This window comes from Adiantum capillus-veneris, chromosome 16 (genome assembly GCF_014529385.1).
Source record: "Adiantum capillus-veneris isolate H3 chromosome 16, ASM1452938v2, whole genome shotgun sequence".
Taxonomy (NCBI): Eukaryota; Viridiplantae; Streptophyta; class Polypodiopsida; order Polypodiales; family Pteridaceae; genus Adiantum; species Adiantum capillus-veneris.
The window spans coordinates 58,977,572-59,000,310 of NC_140946.1; the positions used below are offsets into that span (position 1 = coordinate 58,977,572).

Here is a 22,739-nt window from a genome sequence, read left to right on the forward strand (position 1 = left end):
AATGGACAAAGAAATCCATGGGTCTGGTTCAGTTGCATCTGCAAATGAGATTGAAAATGAAAGTGAAGGGCCTTATGAAGTGATTGAAGGGCTGATGCAAACCAAGATTGAATTGTCAAAGAAGCAGGAATTGATGACATAAATGATCAGTGGAGACCTCTCAGCTATGCAGAAGGAGATATATTTGCACATGTAGGTCTATGCCAAAGTAATTGATGGTTTTCTTGATGTAAGGTTGATATATGGCATCTCTACAGGTTTTCCTTGGGAACCAGGTGGAAGCTTGATTAAGCTTTTGATGTTGGAATTAGGGTTGCAGAGAAACACACACATTTTGGAGAAGACGAAGGACGCTCAAGGCACACAATAGAGAGTGTGTTACTTAGTGTGCAATGGAAAGATAGATAGCCCTAGAATGATGGGCGTATATACAATGCTCGGGGGGAAAAAACTCCTAAAGAGGGATTAAATGCCCCGGCGGTCCTAATGTGTTCACACACATCACTACCACATGTATATGGTAACAAATCCCCCCTGGAGTGATGCGGTGAATGAGAGCTGGCACATGAGTAAAGGGAAGTGCCATGCCCTGAGGACAGGATCAGCCCACAAAGGGGAGTAAGCCCAAAGCTTTGCGGAAAGCTTCAAGCTTCTCACGAGACAATGCCTTTGTGAAAAGATCTGCAAGGTTGTCTTGTGTTGGCACATAAGCCAAGCTGATCTCTCCTGCTGAGAGCCTCTCCCTGACATAGTGGTAATGCACCTCAATGTGCTTTGTGTGAGCATGAAAAATTGGGTTCCTCGCAATTGCCAATGCGTTGTGATTGTCAGTGTAGATAGTGTTGGCAGTGTCATATCCAACACCCAAATCAGCCATAACACATCTGAGCCATACACACTCAACCGTAGCTGTGAAGACTGCCCTGTACTCATCCTCACAACTCGAAGTGGCCACAGTAGGTTGCTTCTTGCTCAACCATGATATACATGAACTGCCAAGCATGAAACAAAAACCACATGTGGACACTCGCGTGTCAAAACAACCAGCCCAATCTGAGTCCGAAAAAGCATGTAAGTCTGGCGGCAATGATCCCCCCTTGGGATAAAACAAGCCAAGATGTAAAGTGCCACTAAGGTATCGGAAAATCCTCTTGACAGCCTGCCAATGCTTAGACCCTGGGCTATGCATAAATCTGCTGACCTGTGAGACTGCAAACTGAATATCCAGCCTCGTGTTGCATACATAAATGAGGCAGTCAATAGCAGTTTGGTAAAGAGTGACATCAGCAGGATCGCCAGCATCATGTAGACTCAACTTCAAACGTGTTTCCATGGGAGTGGCAATAGGTTTGCAATCCTCAAGTCCAAACTTACATAGCAATGTCTCTATGTAACGTTTCTGACACAAGGCAATACCACCATCACACTGTTTAAACTGTATACCCAAGTAATGATGCAACAGTCCCAAATCTTTCATCTTGAAAGTAGCATTCAAATCAGCCTTAAATTCAGCAATATGTCTCTCATTTGGTCCAGTGATCAGCAAATCATCGACATAAAGAACCACAATGAGAAATACATCATCCTCACGCTTTACATACAATGTGCTTTCGGTTGGACTGTTACGAAAGCCTCATTTAACTAAATGAGTGTCAGCTTTCTCATACCAAGCACGAGGAGATTGCTTTAACCCATACAAAGCCTTCTTACATCTGCACACTTTGTCCTCTTGTTCTTTTATGACAAAACCGCGAGGCTGCGTTACATAAACTTCCTCAAATATGTCACCATTCAAGAAAGCAGTAACAATATCTGATTGATGTACATCCCAACCAAAATGAGCTGCCAATGCACATAGAAAACGTACAATAGTCATACGACAAGTGGGAGCAAAAGTCTCTTCATAATCTATGCCTTTTTGCTATGCATAACCTTTTGCAACAAGTCGAGCCTTATGGCGATCGATCTCACCATCCGGCTTGCGTTTCAACTTGTAAACCCACTTCGTACCAATGGCCTTTTTGCCAGGAGGCAAATCACATAAAGTCCATGTGTCATTTTCTATAAGTGCATCATATTCTGATTGCATGCAGCCATCCAATTTTCTGAATTCTGTGCTTTATCAAAAGACAGAGGCTCCTCAACATCATGTAAGCTAGATGCAGCCAAAGCATAACAATCTGATGCATAAGATGCATGGCGAGAGCCTGAACGAGTACGACTAGACAAAGGTGCATCCATTTTACTGTCACGCAAAGTGTGCACCAGCCATTTTGGCATACCTCTAGCCTGCTCATTTTCAGCCCTTTCCTCATCAAGTACATCATGTACATTTGCATCAGTAATAGGCTGATCTAGAACATTTTCAGAAACCCCCATAGGCTGTACATTTGCCTCATTGGAACTTACATTCGTATTTCCACCACCGAAAAGAGGCAACAAAGTGTCATAAATGTCCTGTGAGCTTACATTACTGTCTCTAGTACATGACAGCAAGGGCTGAACAGAATCTTCCACAAACACTACATCCCGAGAAACCAGAATACGTTTTGTTTGCAGATGATACAACCTGTAACCTTTGCTTTCAGCACTATAACCAACAAAAATACATTTGACAGACTTATCATCCAATTTTCCGCGCTACACTTGTGGCACCAAAGCATATGCCAAACATCCAAAAACACGCATGTGCTCAATAGAAGGCTTTCTATCATGCCATGCTTCATATGGAGTAATAGACTGCAAAGCTTTCGTAGGACACCTGTTAAGTACATAAGTGGCACACATGATGGCCTCAAGCCAAAAAGAATGTGGCAAAGCTTGACTTTTGACCATACATCGTGCCATTTCCGTCAGTGACCTGTTTTTCCTCTCAGCAACACCATTTTGCTGAGGTGTATAAGGCACTGTACATTGGTGTTTTATCCCACGACTAGCCAGCAATGCATTAAATTCATGAGACATATACTCCCCCCCTCGATCGGAACAGAGGGTGCCCATTGTACATTTCGAGACATTTTCAACCATAGCCAGAAATTGTTTGAAGCACATAAAAACTTCGGACTTCGCTTTAAGCGGAAATACCCATGCATGCCTGGAGTAATCATCAATGAAAGTCACGAAGTACAGGTAATTGCCCAAGGACGGAGTTTGCATGGGCCCACAAACATCACTATGCACAAGTTGCAACCTGCATGTGGCTCGAACTGAACCATCCTTTGGAAATTTAGAACGCTGCATCTTACCCAAAATACAGCCTTCACAAACATGTTTGACAGGTGCTTCAAGAGGCGGCAAAGAAGCAACCATATCAGATTTCTGCAAACGCAGCAAACTGGCAAAATTCAGATGACCAAAACGTGCATGCCAAAGTTTTGCATCTGAAATAGCCCTTGAATCTGCAACAGCATTTGCAAAATTTTGTCCACACTTGTCACACAAAGTGAGCTTATATAGCCCACGGAACAAAAGCCAAGATGCAACAATTTCATCACCAAAACTGAGATCATGAACTGTACATCTGTCATCCACAAATTTGACTACAAGTCCAAGTCTAGCAAGTGCGGATACAGACAAGAGATTCTTCTTGATCCCAGGTACATAAAGTGCATCAACAAGTGTGAAGGAACTGCCATTAGCAGCAGTGAGCACAATCTTTCCAACTCCCTGAACTGGATAAGAGGCGTTGTTGGCACAAGTGACTGAATTCCAATGAGGGACAGACTCGAGAGAGGTAAACAATTCACAATGTGAGGTAATGTGCTTTGTAGCACCACTGTCGAAATACCACACATGTGAATCTGTAGCAACTGACAAGCATGCATCATGGACAATAGGATTGTATGTGCACTCTGCGCTAAAAGCCCATTCTGCATCAACATCAGCAACACAGTCTCCTTTCACATAAGACTCAACAATGTCTGCATTTGTAGTGGAACCAGCATTTGTAGTGGAACCACCCTCTTTCTTCTTAGCCTCTTTGGCCTTCAACTTAGGACATGACTTGATCAAGTGATCATTGGCTTTACAATAATGGCAACGCATCTTCTTTTTTCCCTTATCACCAGAATTTCCAGACGAATTGCTGCCAACAGAAGCATTAGGAACATAATTTTTGCCACTCGTAGCAGCAGAACCATAAGAAGTGGCTGCATTGTTGTTACCACCCTTTCTTTGAGAAGCAATAAAAGCTTGTTCAACTGCACGCTGTGTAGTCCTGTTTTTTCTGGAAAGTGACTCTTTCAACAACAATGTGCATAATGCATCAAACTTGACAACTTCTGGATTTCCTTGGGTCATAAGTCTCCAAGTACTAGCAAAAGTCTTGTAAGAATCTAGTAAGGCATCAAGAACAGTCTGCACAAGGGAACTGTCTGAAATAACTTCACCTGCAGAAATAAGTTTCTCATTGATATCCTTGACGCTAGCAAGGAAAGTATCCATATCATCTTCCTCATGCATAATCTTCGACTCCAGCTCTTTACGCAGCAAAGCAATTTTAGCCTCATTGCGGCTTGCATAAAGACCTGCTAGATTTTGTTGAACGGATGTGAGGAACAATGGTGCGCTTCACAGACAACGCAATTAATGCATGAGCCTGCGCATCCTTAACATCCCAACGAGCTTGTTTTGCCGTAGGCAAAACAACTCTAACAGCATCAATCCTTGCAGCAAGACCTGCAACAAGACCTGCGATGTTGAGGATGTTGTAGCAAGACCTGCAACATCCTCAAAATCGCCTACATCTTCAGAACCAGGACGTACATCAATGCCCTGCACAATGTTCCAGACGCCCTTTGACACAAGAACATGTTGCATCATATAAGCCCACATAGGGTAGTTGTCCCCATCCAACCTGTCCTCAACAACAAACATCTTGAACACATCTGTGTTGTTGTTGTCAGCCATGGTAAATGCTACACCTGATGTGAAAACTTCCCGAAAATAGGAAAAACGGAGCGGGCACAACCTGTGCTATATAGAACAAACAGTAGAAGACTATAAGGCACCTGTTATGCAAAAAATAGCACTGACAAAAATTTTGCACAAAATGACGAAATAGCCTGTGCAATACTGCCTGTAGTGGAAACAGAGGCCGAAATGAGCCCATATCAAAATTTTGAGCAGACCGAGCTCTATGAGCTTGCCCAAAATATTTGTCGACCTGTGAACACTTGCCTAGGCTCACTGAAATTGGAGAAAGTGAGCAGGCGTGTGCTGGAGCAGCTGGCGACTAAGCCCGAGAGGACGTGACCTGCTCTGATACCAATTGTTGGAATTAGGGTTGCAGAGAAACACACACAGCTTGGAGAAGACGAAGGAAGCTCAAGGCACACAATAGAGAGTGTGTTACTTAGTGTGCAATGGAAAGATAGATAGCCCTAGAATGATGGGCGTATATACAATGCTCGGGGGAAAAAAACTCCTAAAGAGGGAAAAAATGCCCCGGTGGTCCTAATGTGTTCACACACATCACTACCACATGTATATGGTAACATTTGATGCAGGGAATGCCAAGTGTTTTTGTGTGGGATCCAGGTGGAATGAGCATCTCTTTTTGCTGTTGCTGATCATGAATGATCTAGCAGGCTAATGTCATGATTTTTTTGGGAAGAAGTGATTGCACATATGTACATACACATGCATGGTGCATCAAATAAAGGATTGCCCATTTTCCAGAGTTACGTGGGGCCCACATGTGTACAGGTAGGATAACGTGTACATAGTGCATCGATTTTCACTGTCACCAGTATCAGTGTGTTTTTTCTATAATAATGAGGAGTTGGTAGCACGTAAAACTTATTGAGGAAGCTATCCATGGGCCGACGACATGAGGTAAGCATGTGCGTCAGATGGCATCCAGTGACATCAGAGGTCGAATGGGGTCAATACTTGTACGTGGATAAGTACGGACACAATGTGGATGTTTTCTTGTGATAATTATGCAAAAATGTCATCATGAGAATTGTATTTAGGGGCCACTTCACGTGATTGCGGGATGCATTATTGGAAAAAGTTGAGTGCCAAGTGTGCAGATGGACATAGAAGGGTGACAAAAATGCATTAGTTTTTGGCCTGTTCGGGGTTCGTTTGTGGTCAATCAAAGGCCAAAGGTTCCCAAGTGATAAAGTGAAGTGTGGACACTGAAAAACCTAAGAGAAGACCAGAAAAAACGTGAAGAGAGGAGAAAGAACAACCGCAACTGAGTTTTTGCTGTTTTTGGAGCCTGTTTTGGTCATAAACTGCTCATCCGAGGTCGGATTTGAGCACTTTGATATTGTAGATTGGGGGTTTTGGACGCTCTGGACACAATGGCGTTGTCCATTTTACCAAATTACTCACTTTTTCTTGCTATTTTGGCTGTGTAAGTTTCTCTTGTGAGCGAAGTCTCTCCTCCAATTTGTGATTGTATATGGCATATTTCATCCATATTGTGTGAGCTATTTGCCCCATTGGTGTTGGCCCAATCTCAATTGTATCTAATCATAAAAAATATTCCTCTTTTAAGCTGAGTTTTTTGGGTGTGTGTGTGTGTGTGCCTCTTTGTTGAGTGGGCAAATGAGTAGTCTCTCCTCTCACTCCATCGGTGTGTTCCCTATCTCGGCCAGGTGGATTGAGTAAGCCGAGTGGTGCCCCATAGTGTGTGTGTGTGTATCATCCCAAGAGTGTGTGTCGGGTGATTATAGAGGCGTTGTGTGTGTTTCCATCCCGCTCACATTCTGGCTAGGGGATGGGAAAATTATGTCAGGAGATTTTTGGAAGAAGTGATTGCACATATGTACATACACATGCATGGTGCATCAAATAAAGGATTGCCCATTTTCTAGATCCAGGTGGTTACGTGGGACCCACATGTGTATAGGTAGGACAGCATGTACATAATGCATCTATTTTCACTATCACCAGTATCAATGTGTTTTTTCTATAATAACGAGGAGTTGGTAGCGCGTAAAACTTCTCGAGGAAGCTATCCTTTGGCCGATGACATGAGGTAAGCAGGTGCATCAGATGGCATCCAGTGGCGTCAGGAGGTCGAATGGGGTCAATACTTGCACGTGGATAAGTACGAACACAACGTGGATGTTTTCTTGTGACAATTATGCAAAAAGGTCATCATGAGAATTGTATTTGGGGGCCACTTCACGTGATTGCGGGATGCATTAGTGGAAAAAGTTGAGTGCCAAGTGTGCGGATGGGCGTAGAAGGGTGACAAAAATGCATTGCATGACCAGTTTTTGGCCTGTTCGGGGTCCGTTTGAGGTCAATCAAAAGGCCAAAGGTGCCCAAGTGATAAAGTGAAGTGTAGACACTGAAAAACCTGAGAGAAGACCAGAAAAAACATGGAGAGAAGAGGAGGAACAACCGTAACTCAGTTTTTGTTGTTTTTGGAGCCTGTTTTGGCCATAAACTGCTCATTCGAGGTTGAATTTGAGCACTTTGATAATAGATTGGGGCTTTTGGCTGCTCTGGACGCAATGGAGCTGTCCATTTTTTCAAATTCCTCACTTTTTCCTGCCAATTACGCCGATAATTTCTCAAAAATTTATTGTTGTAGTTTTCATGACTTTACAAGAGAGGAGCTTCTCAAGGGAACTTAAAACTTGGCTAAGATCACCGGCTAAGATCACCGCAAGTGAAATACGCAGTGCACCATGTTGCACAAAGTACACCTTAGTCAAAATCTCATCATGGATTTTCTCTTCCTTCCCAATGGCTCCAATCACAACACATGCTTTGAGGATGCACATATATGTCGCTTCATTTTGAAGGACAACCTCTTGTTGCATCAAATTTTGGCCTTGATATTTTTGAGCATATCTTGCAATTAGAGCACTCCATGAGATGGAATTGTGAGAAGGGAGCTTCTCAAGAACACTGCACTCATGGATTCTCTCTCTCTCTCTCTCTCTCTCTCTCTCTCTCTCTCTCTACCCGACACCATGTTGCTCACATGCTCTTCTCCTTGCCTGCATGCATAATCACCTGACCTACATGTTTAAACATACGACTACTGTCTACAATGCCTTCTCCTTACCAAAAACCTCATTTGTCAAGCTCGATGTGCATTTGCCCAAAATATATTTCAGCAATCCAAGAGACAGGGTATTAACTAAGGATTACCACATGGTATCACATGAGTGTACAACAGGGGCAAAATAGATAGATTTTACAAAGGAGGATCCTATGTATATATATATATATATATATATATATATACATACATATATATAGGGGTCAAAAAGGAGATTTTTGCATACGTAGGTGACGTCTCCATAGTACTACTAGTGGATCCCTTGGGCCAAGAGACCACATTTAGAGAGAAGCTGCTTGGTTTCACCCTTGTTGGGCATATACTCTAATTAATGAACACATCAGTAGGCTACAACTTTATATAAAATCCTTACACATCCAAAAAGATCAATGCATATTGGATCCATTGGAAATAAGCCATAATTGCCTCAATAGCCCGGGATCTATAATGCATAAAGAGATTTTCATTACCTTCAAGGTTGCAAATATTATGGTGAAACATCATCCTACTGCAAAATGATACACAAATATAGATAATGTATCTTGGGGAGCAAGGATTGTGTAGGCTTGCATAGCAGTGAAGGTAGAAGTAGCAAAAAAACTTATAACACGCTCCAACTCTTCCATTGTCTTGGCAGCAGATGGGTGCAACACAAGAAGGGGATATAAGCATGAGCATTAAAAAATAATTATTGATCCCTTGATTTGACTCTTATGGTCAATTACTTAGGAGTTCACAACATGGATTCCAAGAGACCGCATCCGTTGAAAACAACTTAGAGCACCCTAGAATTTCCTCTATTGCACATGTTTGGCAGTCAATGAAGAGGAGACAAAACTTGAGCATGATCAAACAATGACATCATCCAAGTGTTCCTCATAGCATGGTCAACACCATGCATGTTCATTACCTTCATTTCCTCTATTCCGTATGTCTTGGCATCAAATGGGTGCAACACAAGAAGGGAAGAGGAGCATGAGCATCAAGAAATCATCATTCATCTCTTGGCTTGCCTCCCCTTGTCAATTATCAAGAGGTCACATCAAGCATTTCAAGAGATTACATCCAAAACAATAAGACCACCAAGAACATTTTGCGCATCCATATGGAGAGGAGACCGAGAGGAGAGCTCACTCCGCATCTAGTGAAAAAAACTTAGAAGCATGGCCTTTCCCCTACCTTTCCAATGTTGTGATTTCTAAATCATGAGACAAAATTGGAGCTTCTAAGATCTTTTCAATGATATGTTGGTTGATAGGGTTTTGACAAAGCGTTTATGTACTTCACCGGGTTGCCCACTTTGGACAAGAGAGGCAAAGTCAAACCTCCTTATAGGGCCCCTTTGAGAGCCCAAATTTTCCCTAATGCTTTCTGTATGTTTGGTAATCAACGCATTTAAATTTCTTTTGCAAGAGATCTTCAACATAGCAGAGGGTGATTTAATACATAAATCACCACATTTAGAATTCTCTCACGATTGATTATTGGCATCGCAGAGGTTAATTTAATAGATAAATCAACACATTCAAATTCTCCCACAAATGATCTTTAGCATCACAGAGGTTGATTTAATAGTTAAATCAACACATTCCAAATTCGCTCACAAATGATCTTTAGCATCGCAGAGGTTGCTTTAGCAAATATGATTTCTCTCCCTAGCCATCACATTATCTGACCTACATGCTACTTGTCCTCATCATCATCTTATGCTGCTCATGGATTTTTTAATAAAAAAATCTTACTTGGCTTCTGGCGTGGAACATTCCACATCGCCATTCTAAAAACCCTCTAATAATATCATGGTAAAAATAAATACAGACTACCTCGAGAGGCACCTCACCTTTATCTCACAGGGGCATGGGATCTTTAGCGTTGCAGAGGTTGCTTTATCGGATACGATTTCTCTCCCTAGCCATCACACTATCTGACCTACATGCTACTTGTCTTCATCATCATCTTACTAGTCAATGCTCGTGGTTTTTTAAAAAGAATCTTACTTGGCTTCTCACGTGGAATGTTCCAAATCACTGTTCTAAAAATCCCTTATGGAATCATGGTAAAAATAAATACAAACTACTTTCACCTCTTGTGAATGAGGAAAGAAACACCCCACCTACATCTCACATGGGCATGGAAGGAGATGGGAATAGAGCATCGTAGATCTCAGTGCAAAGTAAACTTGGGAAAGTGTATACTCATGTACCTAAGTTTACTTTGCCTCCCTTGCCGTCTGCCCCCCACCTTGATGGATTGAACCCACCACCAGAAGCATGAGAGCAATGTGCATTAACCAAATCGCCCCGTGCACATGCACTGTGGGATTAATGTCTTCCTCGAGTTTTGACGTGCAAATGTGTAATCGAAACGAGAGAAAGTGCTTTTGGACCCTTGTTTGAACAATGTCGGGGCCCTAAATTGATTGGCATGCCCTTGTGAGATATAGCTGAGGAAAGAGTGGTCTTCCTCCCCTTGAAGTGCCACGGGGTCTTAACCATGGGATTAATAGTCCCAAGTGAAAGACGAAACGATGAACGATCTGGAGCATCGATCTGCTGATCTCAAATCTAATCTCGAGAGGCCAGCCACATGGGGCTCTAATCTCGGGACGCCCTTGCTTCTCCAACCAAGATTTGAACCCTCGTGTACTAGCTAAAACAATAGATCTCGACATTAAAACTAATCTCGGGTTTAGTTTTTCCCCGTCGCATTTTGCACTTGAGCCCTTGATCCCAGGAAGAAGAATGGAAGCGGAACGGCCATCGCTGCGTCAGAAGCCATCGCCTTGCCAGGTTGAGGCTCTTAAGAAATGCTTGGAAGATCATGATGGCGATGCCTCCAAGTGCTCACACCATCTAGATAATTTTAAAGCATCCTGCGCTTCTTCCTCCACAAGGACATCTCAAAATACGACTCGGTAAAAGCCCTACGTCCTTGGTCGTTCTTGTGAGAGAGAGAGAGAGAGAGAGAGAGAGAGAGAGAGAGAGAGAGAGAGAGAGAGAGGTAGGTACAACACCAACCATGACTCCTTAGGTTTGCTGCCTAATTAGATACAGCCATTAATCTTTATTAATCATTAGAATAGATGGATCTGTCTTCCGAAGGATAGAAATGTCGAGTACTGAAAATAGAGAAATGCCACAGTCAATAACAAGATCTAGATAGTGACACATGCTAAGCCTCATTAAATAATAGAAAGTGCATAATATCCGATTGAAAAGAGGTCTGCATAGCATTATGCTCATCAAATCTCAAATCTCACTATAGGATGACAATGAAGAGAGCATCTGCCCATCTGTCAAAACATTTTTCTCTTCATTGTAGTCAGATTTTGCAACCATTGGCATATGTTTGGCGTGTCTCATTAGGGTAATCGATTTGTAAGCTTTGGTTGTGGATGGAATTGCATCATTTGAACGTCCCCAAGAGGTGCAAATAAGTAGCTTCGCTTGACAAGTGCACTCTCGTCAAAACTTTGGATATGAATTAGGCCATCAAAGTGGGAAACTATATGCTTGATGAAAGTGGCGTTCACTTGTTTTTCCCAGGGTGGACAACATCAAGACTTTGCTCCGTCAGTGGCCTATTGGATTGCTTTCTTTCTCCGCCAACCTTTACTCTCTATTCGCATTGGTGTGAAGCTTCTTCGGGGTGATTTTCATATCGCATTCTAACTTTGCTTTTGCTACTTGAGACTCGATATTGCTAGACGGTGGTTTTGGCATAGTGGACAGATCTTCCTCTGTTGTAGATCCCTCAACATGGCTCCCTTGCTCATTGGGAAGATGCAAGAGATGGTGTTGCTACAGGTGCTTGTCTTGTGGATGTGGCTTGGTGTGCCTACCACCACTACTTGTCCCTCAATGGTTCTTGCTCCTTTCTTGACTGGTACCTCTCTATATGGGTTTGTATTCTCGGCTCCTTGATTGGTTATTAGTATGATGGACCCATGCCTATTGGAGGCACTTCGGGCACTTCATTTGTATATGTTCCTCTCGAGAATAACGTTTGGCATGTGGACGAGTGCTTGGTACTCTCTAAAATACTGCTTCCTGATGGCTCTCTAGTGCTTCTGCATGGACTTGTGTCTCCTACCTTTGTAGTTTGGATGTGTCTATGCAACCTTGATTTGGTGGAATAGCTCATGGATGATCTCCGCTTTGGTGATTTTTCTCACTCATCTTGGTGGTAGCTTCTCACTTTGCACTTGGATCGTGTGTTCACACTTGCAAGATGGTCTACTCTGAAGCTATGGCTTTTGTATCATCAGTCATTCTTCCCGAGTTATCCTTTCAGACGTTCTTTACCTCATGGAATTCCGTTAGTGCTCGGGACGGAGGGAAGTTCTCCTATGCAGTGTGTCTCACCGACTTTTACTTGTAGGCCATCATGGATATTTTGTCCTAACCCCGTTGAGGTTGTGTTCTTAGCGGTAAACATAGCCAATATCTCGTCCGAGTACTCTGTCTGATATTGCATGTGTCTTGGAAGGGCAGATCATTTTGCAGCTTATGTTTTCTTGAGACAACTTTCTCTCTGCTATTCTTGGATTTGTTGTCAATTTCTCATCTTTGCAACTTTCTACTTTTGAACAAAGTTTCCTCTTTAGGTGCCATATCATACTTGCCTTTGTCTCCTCTCTTGTTGCTACATTGGGTTTCTCCATCTCAGTGGTGATCATTATCGATGAGCTATTTGATGCTTGTCTTATGTCACTTCCTATATTACTCTTCATCGATTTATTCCGTGGTTGGCCACTGTATTAGCTCCCTCGTGTGCCTTGATTGGTGTCACCTTAGCTTTGGTTATCAGCACATGGGTGTTGTACTGGTCGTCATTTTGTTGGCTGGGATTTTTTCCTCCTAGATTTGTCGGGATTTTTGCCTTAACAACTTCTTAGCATCTCTTGCAGAGTTACCCGGAACGCGGAACGGGAACGGGAACGGCGACGGGGATCCCCACGGAACGGGGGAACGACCAGGGGTCGGAATGGGAACGGCGTAGAATGGGAGGCATAAAAAACACCCAAATAATGCAATTTTTAGCTCTACATGTTTGAAATTTGAATACAAGTAGTATTAGAGTCCTTTGAATCCAATACTCACAAAAAATTCGATTTGAAGATCCCTAGGGCATGGATGACGCGAGAGGTCGAGGGAGAGAGAGGAAGAGAGCTTGAGAGAGAGAGAGAGAGAGAGAGAGAGAGAGAGAGCTTGAGATAGTGAGAGGGGGAGAGCTTGAGACTCGAGAGTCGAGAGAGCTTAAGGCTTAATTAAGCCTTAGACCTTGAGGGCATCTGGATTTGCTTGAGAAGGGAATGGGTGTGAGGGGGTGCATTTTGAGTCCTTGCACACTTAAAAAAAACACCTAATGTTCACTACAAATTTGCAAAAAATTGCCTATTTCTCCCCATTTTGAGAGTTGGCTGTTCCGAGCCGTTCCGGCCGGCCTTCTAGTATAAGTGGTCACCTGGAACGGCAAAACGTTCCGGGACGTTCCGGCCTTGTAGGGGGGGAGGGAACGGCATTCCTGCGTTCCAGGGCCTAGGGAACGCGTTCCCCGGTAACTATGATCTGTTGTTTAGATCTTGGGATTGTTCCTAAGATTTCAAAATTTCTCTCCTTCTTCTTCTTTCTTGAGATTGAACCGACGATAAGCATTAGGTTGTAGAAGTGCATTGCTCTCTCTATTGAAAATCGTTTTAAAGGTTGGAGGCATCTGTAACAGACTTGAACACTCCAAGCCGAGAAGCTATCTCAACACATGAGAGCAAACTGAAAGAACCGAAATGAACAAAACTAAGAGAGAGACGACACGGTAGGGCGTAGTTCCGCACCCAGAGAGATTGACCTCAAAGACTGGCGCTCCTTTCGGTATTTGTTTATTATTATTGTTTCACAAAGTACAATGTTCGAGGGTCCTCGTCTCAGCAGTGCTCCCAAGCGTATCTGCCTGAGGTTGAGGCCTTGGCACTTTATTTATAGGCCCTTGGCCTTCCAAACGCAGTGTGCATGAAAAGCTTCAAGTCTAAAAGCATCTGTGTCCCAAAAGCTAGCACTAATGTTGCGAGTGCAAATCGTGGAAATCCGTACAGGTGCCATGTCAGCAACTAGCGCAAATTGCGGAACGTCTGTATAGCTCTACCACGTCTGCATCTCCATGCAATTTTGGGGTTCTTGCTTTATTTTAATCTTTAATGGCCCTTTAGGCCCTATCGGATGGGGACCCATAAGTTGGAACGACCTTAAAATCCTTGGTCTTTATTTTCAAGTCTCTCGGCTAGGCTCTACAAGTTGGTAGCAATTCTTTGTATCTTTCACAGGGGTTTGACCTCTTTCTGTCTGGAGTTTGTTCTTTAGGTCATGCCACATCATCACTTTGTGAAAGCATCCCTCCTCCATACATGTCATCGATCCCACCTTGGTCAAATCCAAAAGGGTATCCTTGCATGCTAGGCATTGTGCGTGTAAGGTGTAGCGGAAGTGAATGTTGAACTTTGCTCAAATGAGTGCTCCGAACTGTGGTCAAGGGTTCCTTTTGCTTACGGTACGGGAGAGCCTTCTTTTCCTTTAGTGAGAGAGTGCAAATGATTACAAACAAAGAGAGAGGAAAAGTCTGTTTTGCTTTATTTTTCAAAGCTTTGGATTTTCAGCTTTTGGGGCTCTGCTTTTAGCAACCCATGTAATCTTTAAATGAGTGGGTTGGCCTCTCGCAACTCAGAGCATCTGGACGCAGAGTCTGAGTGTGAGCGCTTGCCCGCACTCTTGTACTTTGAACACAAATTAATACAAAAAGAAATACCGAAAGGGGCACCAGTCTTTGGGGCCAATATCTCTAGGCACGGAACTCCGCTGGGCAGTGTCGAATCAATTGTGAACTGTGAACTGTTTGAAGTGATTATTTGTGGTGTCGTGGTAGATTCTTGACGTGGAGTGTCCAAGTCAGTTACATTGGACCTCCCTCTGTTCGGAGTGCGTCCAGTCGGCCATGCAACGTCATCACTTTGTGACAATACCAAGCATCGCTGCTCCGTATGGGCCAAAAGCACTTGATCCGCATGGTCTAGAAGCTCCTTTTCCTTAGGGACCAAATCCCTTGGAGGTTGTCAATGTTCAAACTGAGTCTTCGTCCCATTTGAAAAATTTGCATTCTTGCTGAGGGCCCTGGACAGGCAGGCATAGATCCTTGCATGTGTCGCATCATCAGATGTTGTTACTAATCTGCAAGAGGATTTGATTCATTCTTCTTGGTAGTAGACGTAGGCGCCTACACCTTTGTCGTGGCTTTAATTTGAGGTCTCACCAATGCTTTATATTGTCTAGTTACTGTGCTCATTGATTTGATTTGCATATATTTCGCATAACAAGGATTCTTGGAATAGGCAAGCAGGTGTCCCATGAGTATATAGACTTAGTTTTCTCGAGTGTCACAAACTGTTACGTAAATATGAAGAGTGGGCTCTCTCTCTCGCATTCTACCGCGTGCAGATGCAGGGCAAAGCCATAGGTGCTGTGCTGAGCTCCCTCTTCTCTCTCAAGCTCAGCACAGCACCTATGGCTTTGCCCTCTCATTGCTATTCTCTCATTGCTCAAGCTCCCTCTCCGTATCCACCAACGTGCGTGGAATCTTTTGAAGCTGGTTCCCCTCAAAGGCAGCCTGCCGTTCAAACATGGGGATTGTGGGATGAGGTCAATTCCGCCAGTCGGGGCATAGGTGGTGGCACAAGAGCATGAACTTGTAACCTTTGCTTGTACAAGAGAACCGATGGTGCCAAGAAAGTGCGTAAGCACCTCTTGCACGAAGAAGGTCAGGAGGTGAAGTTTTGCACGTGCATCACGCGCGAGAAAAGAGCAGAGCTTGTTGAGAAGCTCAAGCTGTCGAGGCAACAAAGAAATTCCGTCATGTTGCCGTTGATCTGCTGTGTCGTGATGATGCCGGGGCTGATCTGCTGTGCACAAATCGCCAAGGCTGATCTGATGCAAAAAACGCTAGGTCTTTTGTGGAGAAAACGCCAGAGTAGTCGCGGGGGTTGGTCTTGCTGAGAAGTTGCCTGTTGAGCAAGGTGCTCCTGCTGCCTCTTCTGCCAGAAAGTGTGAACTTTGGTTTGCTTATATATTAACTTAGCAAAATTGCCCTATCTACTTTTGTAGGAAAGTCACTAAAAAATAATAAGCGAAAATCCCAATAAATAGAAAAATAGGCTAAATGCACTGGAAAATTCCCCTAACTGATACTAATGGATTCTGATGGGAATTCCGACGATCATGCTATGTGCAACCGGAAGATATGCATCTATGCTAAGTGACTGGGCATGCACGGTCAACGAATAGACTCACAAAAGTGCCAGATCACTGCTAATCTAGACTTGACTGAACCCTGCTGTGGTGTAGCTTGTCCTTGGACACATAGGGTTGGGATGTGTCACGTGACACAAGTCCAAAGCCGCGAGTGTCCTGTCTCAAGATTAGTTGGGTCAAGATCTATGACACAGGTCCTCCCACAGATGCCTAGAACTCGTATCCTCTGGAAGCAACACTTCGCAACCTATGGAGCCTCTACTGAGACTCTGTGAAGGACACCCTCTCCTTGAACCTCAAAGAACATGTGGGGTATTGACTCCAAGCAAGCTCGAACTGCAATGAGGATCTCCAGCCGTGTGAAGGTCCCCATCCATCTGGAGGTTGCTGCCTCTAGAGGGGTGAGCCATCTTGGGGTGGAACTTCACCACCCCCCGTCTCATGGCGTGCATCGTTTTCAGTTCAGTTGTTATTTGAAGTGCTTAAAGTTGTTCAGTCTGTTCTTTTCTATTGGCACGTGGTGCTCGTCTTGTGACAGTGGTATCAGAGCATCAGGCGTGTGCTTTTCTGAATGCATACCGGTCCTACAAAAGAGCAGACAGAGCAAACCAGAGACCAATGGAATTTTATTTGAAGTATCTTGGGGTCTCGACACCGGACTTAATAGCCACCCCCACCCTTACTTCATCGCGCATTGGGCGTGCTCCTGTCTTCACCGCTCATGTCTTACAGGGCAGAAGCCAAAAAGATCACTTGCAAGAGAAGGATCCAATATTTTTTTCGAGCTTCTGTTTTTCTCAGATGCAGTGTCATGCAGTGGAGGAAGTCTTTAGCTACCAAGCCGCATGCTCCAAGGACTTGGCAAGATTTCAAGAAATTTTTTTGCCCGAAGTTATATGGTTTTTGACATCTTCCTTCGGAGTGCAACTTTTGGCAGAGAGGGGTATCCTGAAATGCTTGCCATGGAAACCATAGCATATTATAACTTGAAATTCCTCGACATCTCTCAGTAGGTGTCTCTTTTCGAGTTGATAACCTTGGAGGTCCAGTGTGATTGCTATTCTTCAGACTACCATCGCCGCCAAAGGAACACTGTCTGTCCAAGAGCTGATGGATCATGTTGTGGTCGGCTACGACCTTATGGAAAGAACCTAACTCTAATTTCTGGTGCAGGTTTCAGGATGGAAAGTCAATCGACTTTTCGAGCTCGACTGATGTCGAGATTGCTTTTTAAGTTTGATTTTTGTTTGAACTTGTTTGATGATCCTGTTTGGAATTTGTTTGAAATGGATGGTATGTGTTTTGAACCTGTCTTGGTGTCGATTTGAATTATTTGAGTCTGGTTTTAATAATGGTTTCATTGATTGGTGATTTTTCTCCCGGGTGGAGAAGTGAGAAATATTGTTTTGGTATTGTTTGAACCTCGGAATGATGCCGGTCGATGTCTGGGAAGCGTTTTCTTGTATGTTTGAAAACCTCGGAATGACGCAGGCCGATGTCTGGGGAGCGTTCCGTTGTATGCTAGAAAATCTCCGAACGACGCAGGCCGATGTCTAGGGAGCGTTTGGTTGTATGCTTGAACCTCCAAGCGACGCAGACTGCGGTCTGGGGAGCGTTTGGTTGTACAGTCCTCTGAGCTCATGGCCCGGACCTTTTTAGGTTATTTGCGGGGGGAGTGACGAGGTAGTCATTGAGTAGCTTCATGCCGCATAACGTTTGTCTCGGGGGAGTCCTCAGCGGCGCTGTTTCTTGTGTCTTGTAACATGCATATGTGAGCATTTGTGTTGCATTGTAATGTGCAAACCACTGAATATTCCTAATTGGATGAGATTGCTTGGATATGTAATTTTAGTGCATCAAGACACTCGTGGACGATCAGTGCGGTCTAGGTGTGATGGCTAATTTTACTACGCCGGATTATCAAGAGTTCCGATCTAGACGAAAGGAGAAGCTAACTCCTTGATCAAAAGAGTCGAAAGGAGAAGCCAACTCCTTGATCAAAAGAGCCGAAAGGAGAAGCCAACTTCTTAACGAAAAAAGAGCAAACTGATTGTCCCTCGGAAATTTTTGAGCTAACTTGAGTTGTTTTGCAGATATATTGTAATCTCGGATGATTACTTTCTTTCAAGAAGGGGGGATGTCACAAACTGTTGATGTGTCAAGCCACTGAAGAACGGAGCCAACCTTCAGATCTCGGCAAAGGGGCCAAAACTCTAAGAAGAAGAATCAGAAGAAGAAGGAGAAGTTTTATAGACTTACAAAGTCTCGACGAGTGGCCAACTCCCACCAACTTACGGGACCCCGTCCTATGGGGCCTAAGTGACATAAAGGCATAAAAAATAAAGCAGAACATACTCAGAAGACTTTGCACATCAAATTATGATGACGTGGCACTTGTACGAACATTCCGCAATTCGCGACGGATTTTAGGAAAATCCCGAAATTTAGGATTTTTTCTTTTTGGGTCAGCTTTTCATATTTGATGCTTTTAGGCTTTGGGCCTTTAAATATAAGCCTTGGAGGCCCTCTCTGGCACTCTTCGACGCGTAGATTGCAGAGGAGGTGCTCCTCGGCTGTTGTACTTCGCGAATCAACAATAATAAAGAAATTTCTAAAGGGGCGCCAACATTTGAGGCCAATGCTCTCTTGGGGTGGAACTTCGCCACTCCCCGTCTCGTGTCGTGCATCATTTTCAGTTCAATTGTTATTTGAAGTGCTTAAAGTTGTTTAGTCTATTCTTTTCTATTGGCACGTGGTGCTCGTCTTGTGACAGACACACCTCTGATCCAAGCATCTGAGAACCCCATTCTACGAAAAGTGCCCTCCAAGAAATCCCAGTCAACTCTGGCGTAAGCCTTCTCAAAATCGAGGAGTATCACAAGATCATCTCGTCGGAGACGCTCCTCCAAAATGTCGTCAAGGATACTACGCTTCTTGACAAAACCTGTCTGGGTCCCATGTATAATACTCTCAAGTAGCGGCGGAATCCTCAAACTCAGAGCCTTTGCTAATATTTTGTAGGTTGAGTTGAGAATGGTGATGGGTCGCTACTGTCGAATCTCATCCAAGGAGCCTTGCTCCTTGGGAGTAAGGTTTATCAAGCCCTCACTCATGCTGTCAGGCATCTCTCTAGTGTGCAAGATGTACTAGTAGGCGCTACAAAGATCCGAACCAAGCATGTCCGAGTACTCCAAGAAGTAGCTGGGAGTCAAACCATCCTCCCCTGGACAGCTACCGCGGGGGAGTGTTGTGAGGGCCTCATGGAGCTCCTCTGGCTGGAGAGGAAGCTCTAGTCTCTGACGCATCTCCTTAGTAACAAGGCAAGGCGGTGGAAGTAACAAGGCGAGGCATCTTTGCCCAAACCTGCTCTCTGCATGCATCCTGAGTAGAGGGAGAGAAACAGGGAGAGAAGAGGAGAATAACACCCGATGGTGTCCCAACCAACCCTCTCAAGGGGCCCGGCCCCCACATGGTTGCCAATGTGGTATTTGCATTTGATTCGTAAATGGAATGTACACACATGCAATACCTCAAGTGTAGGCTCTATCGACTCGAATGGGAATCTCGCCGCGGTAACTTTTGAAGATGAAGCACCTCCGGGGCTGATTTGTTGCACCTTTGGATCCATTTCGATGTGGGATTGCGGATGGCCACCAAGGGGTAGATGTGGGGTTGATTTGCACTCCCGATGTGAGAGGAATTAAGGGTTGAAAATGCAGATCTCGATGACGCCAATGGGCAGCAATGGAAGCACTCAATGCGGTGAGGGAATGGCCGAGAAGAAGCTCAATGGACTGCCGCAGTACAGGTCCGCAACGGGAAGGCTAGCGAGGTCAGATCCAAGCTGTTTCTGGGCTGAAATCTGAAAACGCATGGCATAGTGATCAGTCGGTTTCATTTAGAGTATGTACCGTACAGGATGTTCTACAGTGGTTCGTTCTTTACATGCATCATGTGGTTTCGTCCTAACAGGTAGTGGATATAAACTGATTTAACCCCAGCATCCCATTCTTCCCTTCAACATCACCAATCTTCTGCTCTAGTGTAAGAAATGGTAATTTGCCTTCCATAGGGGCTTTTCCCCAAATACCTTGTATTTTGACCATTGGTGATTGAGTCTTAGTTGATGCAAAGGGTTAAAGACAGGTTTTCTTGCCCCAAAAGGACTCGAGTGATGGTCACTGATGATTACATGTGCCTGCTAGAGCTCCATTTCCTGTAGCTTGCAATTGAGGGCCTAAAGTTGACCAGCTATGTTTAAATCTTACATGGTTTTCAATGAAACAATGAGGTGTGCACATTGTGGTGCACCAAGTAATGGTCATGTAATGCTTATTGACATGGCTCAGTTGCCATCTAACTATCCTTTAAAAAAGTTCATTGGTGATTGAGTGTTTAAAATGACTGTTAGATTGTTTTTGACTGGTGAAGAAAGATGCATTTTTGTGCTACAGCTCTTTTCATTGTCACTAATTCAATTTGATTAATTCTAATTTCCCCCATTTCATATCTTTTGTTTTTCCCTTCTGGGCAGCACACCATCATGATGAAGCCAGCTTTTTCATGTCATTGATGAATGAAAATGCCGCATTACCTCCATTGTTACAATTGTTGGGAAGTGCAGAACTGCAGAGTAAGGCTGCTTGATGCAAACCATAGCGGTGAGAATGGTGGCATCTCAAGAATGCAGCTGCAATTGGATGAATGAAAGATAGCATGGAAAGAAACATCTCTGTAAATGTCTAGAGAGAGTTTTGATAATTATCGTTGTCGGCTCTGATTTAAGTGTGGGTAAGCAAGATAGTGGAGGACTTGTTGTGCATTTAATGCATCTGGAAGTTCGTTTCATACACAGTCGTATGTTAATCATGATGTTGTCATCGGTTTTCCAATATCATGGTGCTGTTTGATTCAGTCAGTTATGACGAAAGTGTATGCCTTTTGAAAGTCACAGAAAGGGTGCCCATGAGCTGCACAAAGCTGTCAAAAAGGAATTTTGATGTGTAACTTACACTCCAAGACCTGGAGGTTAGCTCGTCCAAGAGAACTGATTTTCACAAGGAAAAATGTGGATGGGTCTGAATGTTTTAGGGTCCATGAGCTGCACAAAGATTTCGAAGAGGAATTCTTATGTGTAACTTACACCCGGGAAGACCTGGAGGTCAGCTTGTCCAAGAGAACTGATTTTTACAAGGACAAATGTGGATGGGTCTGAATGTTTTAGGACGGAGCCAATTGAGAGGCATGTTCAATAGGGAAACGGATACACCCCCCATTTAGAGAAAATTATGGAATATGCTTTGAATCTTGCTTATGTGCCCTAGTGTCACTTGTTGAAAAGTGTACGGTAGTTGGATCTTAAGTGTCTCTAATCCTTCAAGAAGCCTTGAGAAAGGCATTCTCTGTACTAGAGTACTAAGATACAATCTGAAAAATATTGATCTTGGTATCATTAATACACCTTTTCATGAGGATCTGGATCTGATGCAATTTCTTAGCCCCAGCAAGAAATGGGGAAATAATTTAAATCAATTTTGTTAGAATACAAAGAAATTAAAATTTTTAACGATGTATTCTCCCTAAAAAGCATCATTAATAATTGTATACATTATTTGCTGAGAGACCGTGAAAGCTACATGGATTCTATCGGGTTCCTCTCTTCTCAAATCATGTACCTATGGTTGTGGTCTTAAAGGAGCTGTAGATTCTTGAGAAGATCCTTGCACATGACAGCTTGTAGGAGGTTTTGGGGGCAGCAAGAGAGGACTGAGGTTGCTTTTGAGCTCAATCGACTCTTCCATAGGCGGCTTCTTGAGGCCTCTTTAGAGTTAAGACGATAAGATGGTATAGAGCAAAAGGAGGTGTAGGCTATAGCTATGGGTTTCTGTAGAGCTTCCAAAGGCCTGTTCAAAGCACAGAGATGCTTGCACTTAGACAATATGGAGCCATTGCAGCAAAGGTTCATGAATGGCATTCATGTAGCTTTGGGAAGTCCTCTCTTGGATTATGAGCCACAAAGAGCCTTGCAGGCTGCATCCATCTTGCAGCAATTGTTTTTGGGAGGACAACTTGACACCATAATTTTTTGTCCACTACTAGGACTTTACAAGTGTAATGTTACTTTGCGATATAATTTTTTACCACTATGTTATGTTACTCAATCCTACTGTAAACAATGTACAACTTCATCATCTATACTATTATAAAAGGGAGAGGGATTCCGGTCCCCTCCCACACGCTCTGTTTATAATTTTGATCCTAGAGTTCATTTCTTAGGGTTTGTTTAAGCTTGGATAATCGCCATCTGCAAATGGTAAAGAGTGCTCTTCTTGAATGGTGAGTTGTTGCCGTAGAGATCTTGAAGCTAGGGTTATAAATTCTACTTGCACTTTCTATTATCTAATCATAAGCTT

General features: G+C 43.6%; 1 long non-coding RNA gene across 1 annotated transcript; it reads left to right on the forward strand.

Annotated features, from left to right (window-relative positions):
* Positions 1-10,559: 10,559 nt before the first annotated feature.
* LOC147439118 (uncharacterized) lies at positions 10,560-21,240 on the forward strand. The gene is made up of 2 exons (XR_015184551.1): positions 10,560-10,946; positions 20,861-21,240. It is a non-coding gene; the product is annotated as an uncharacterized LOC147439118 (long non-coding RNA).
* The last annotated feature ends 1,499 nt before the right edge of the window (positions 21,241-22,739 follow it).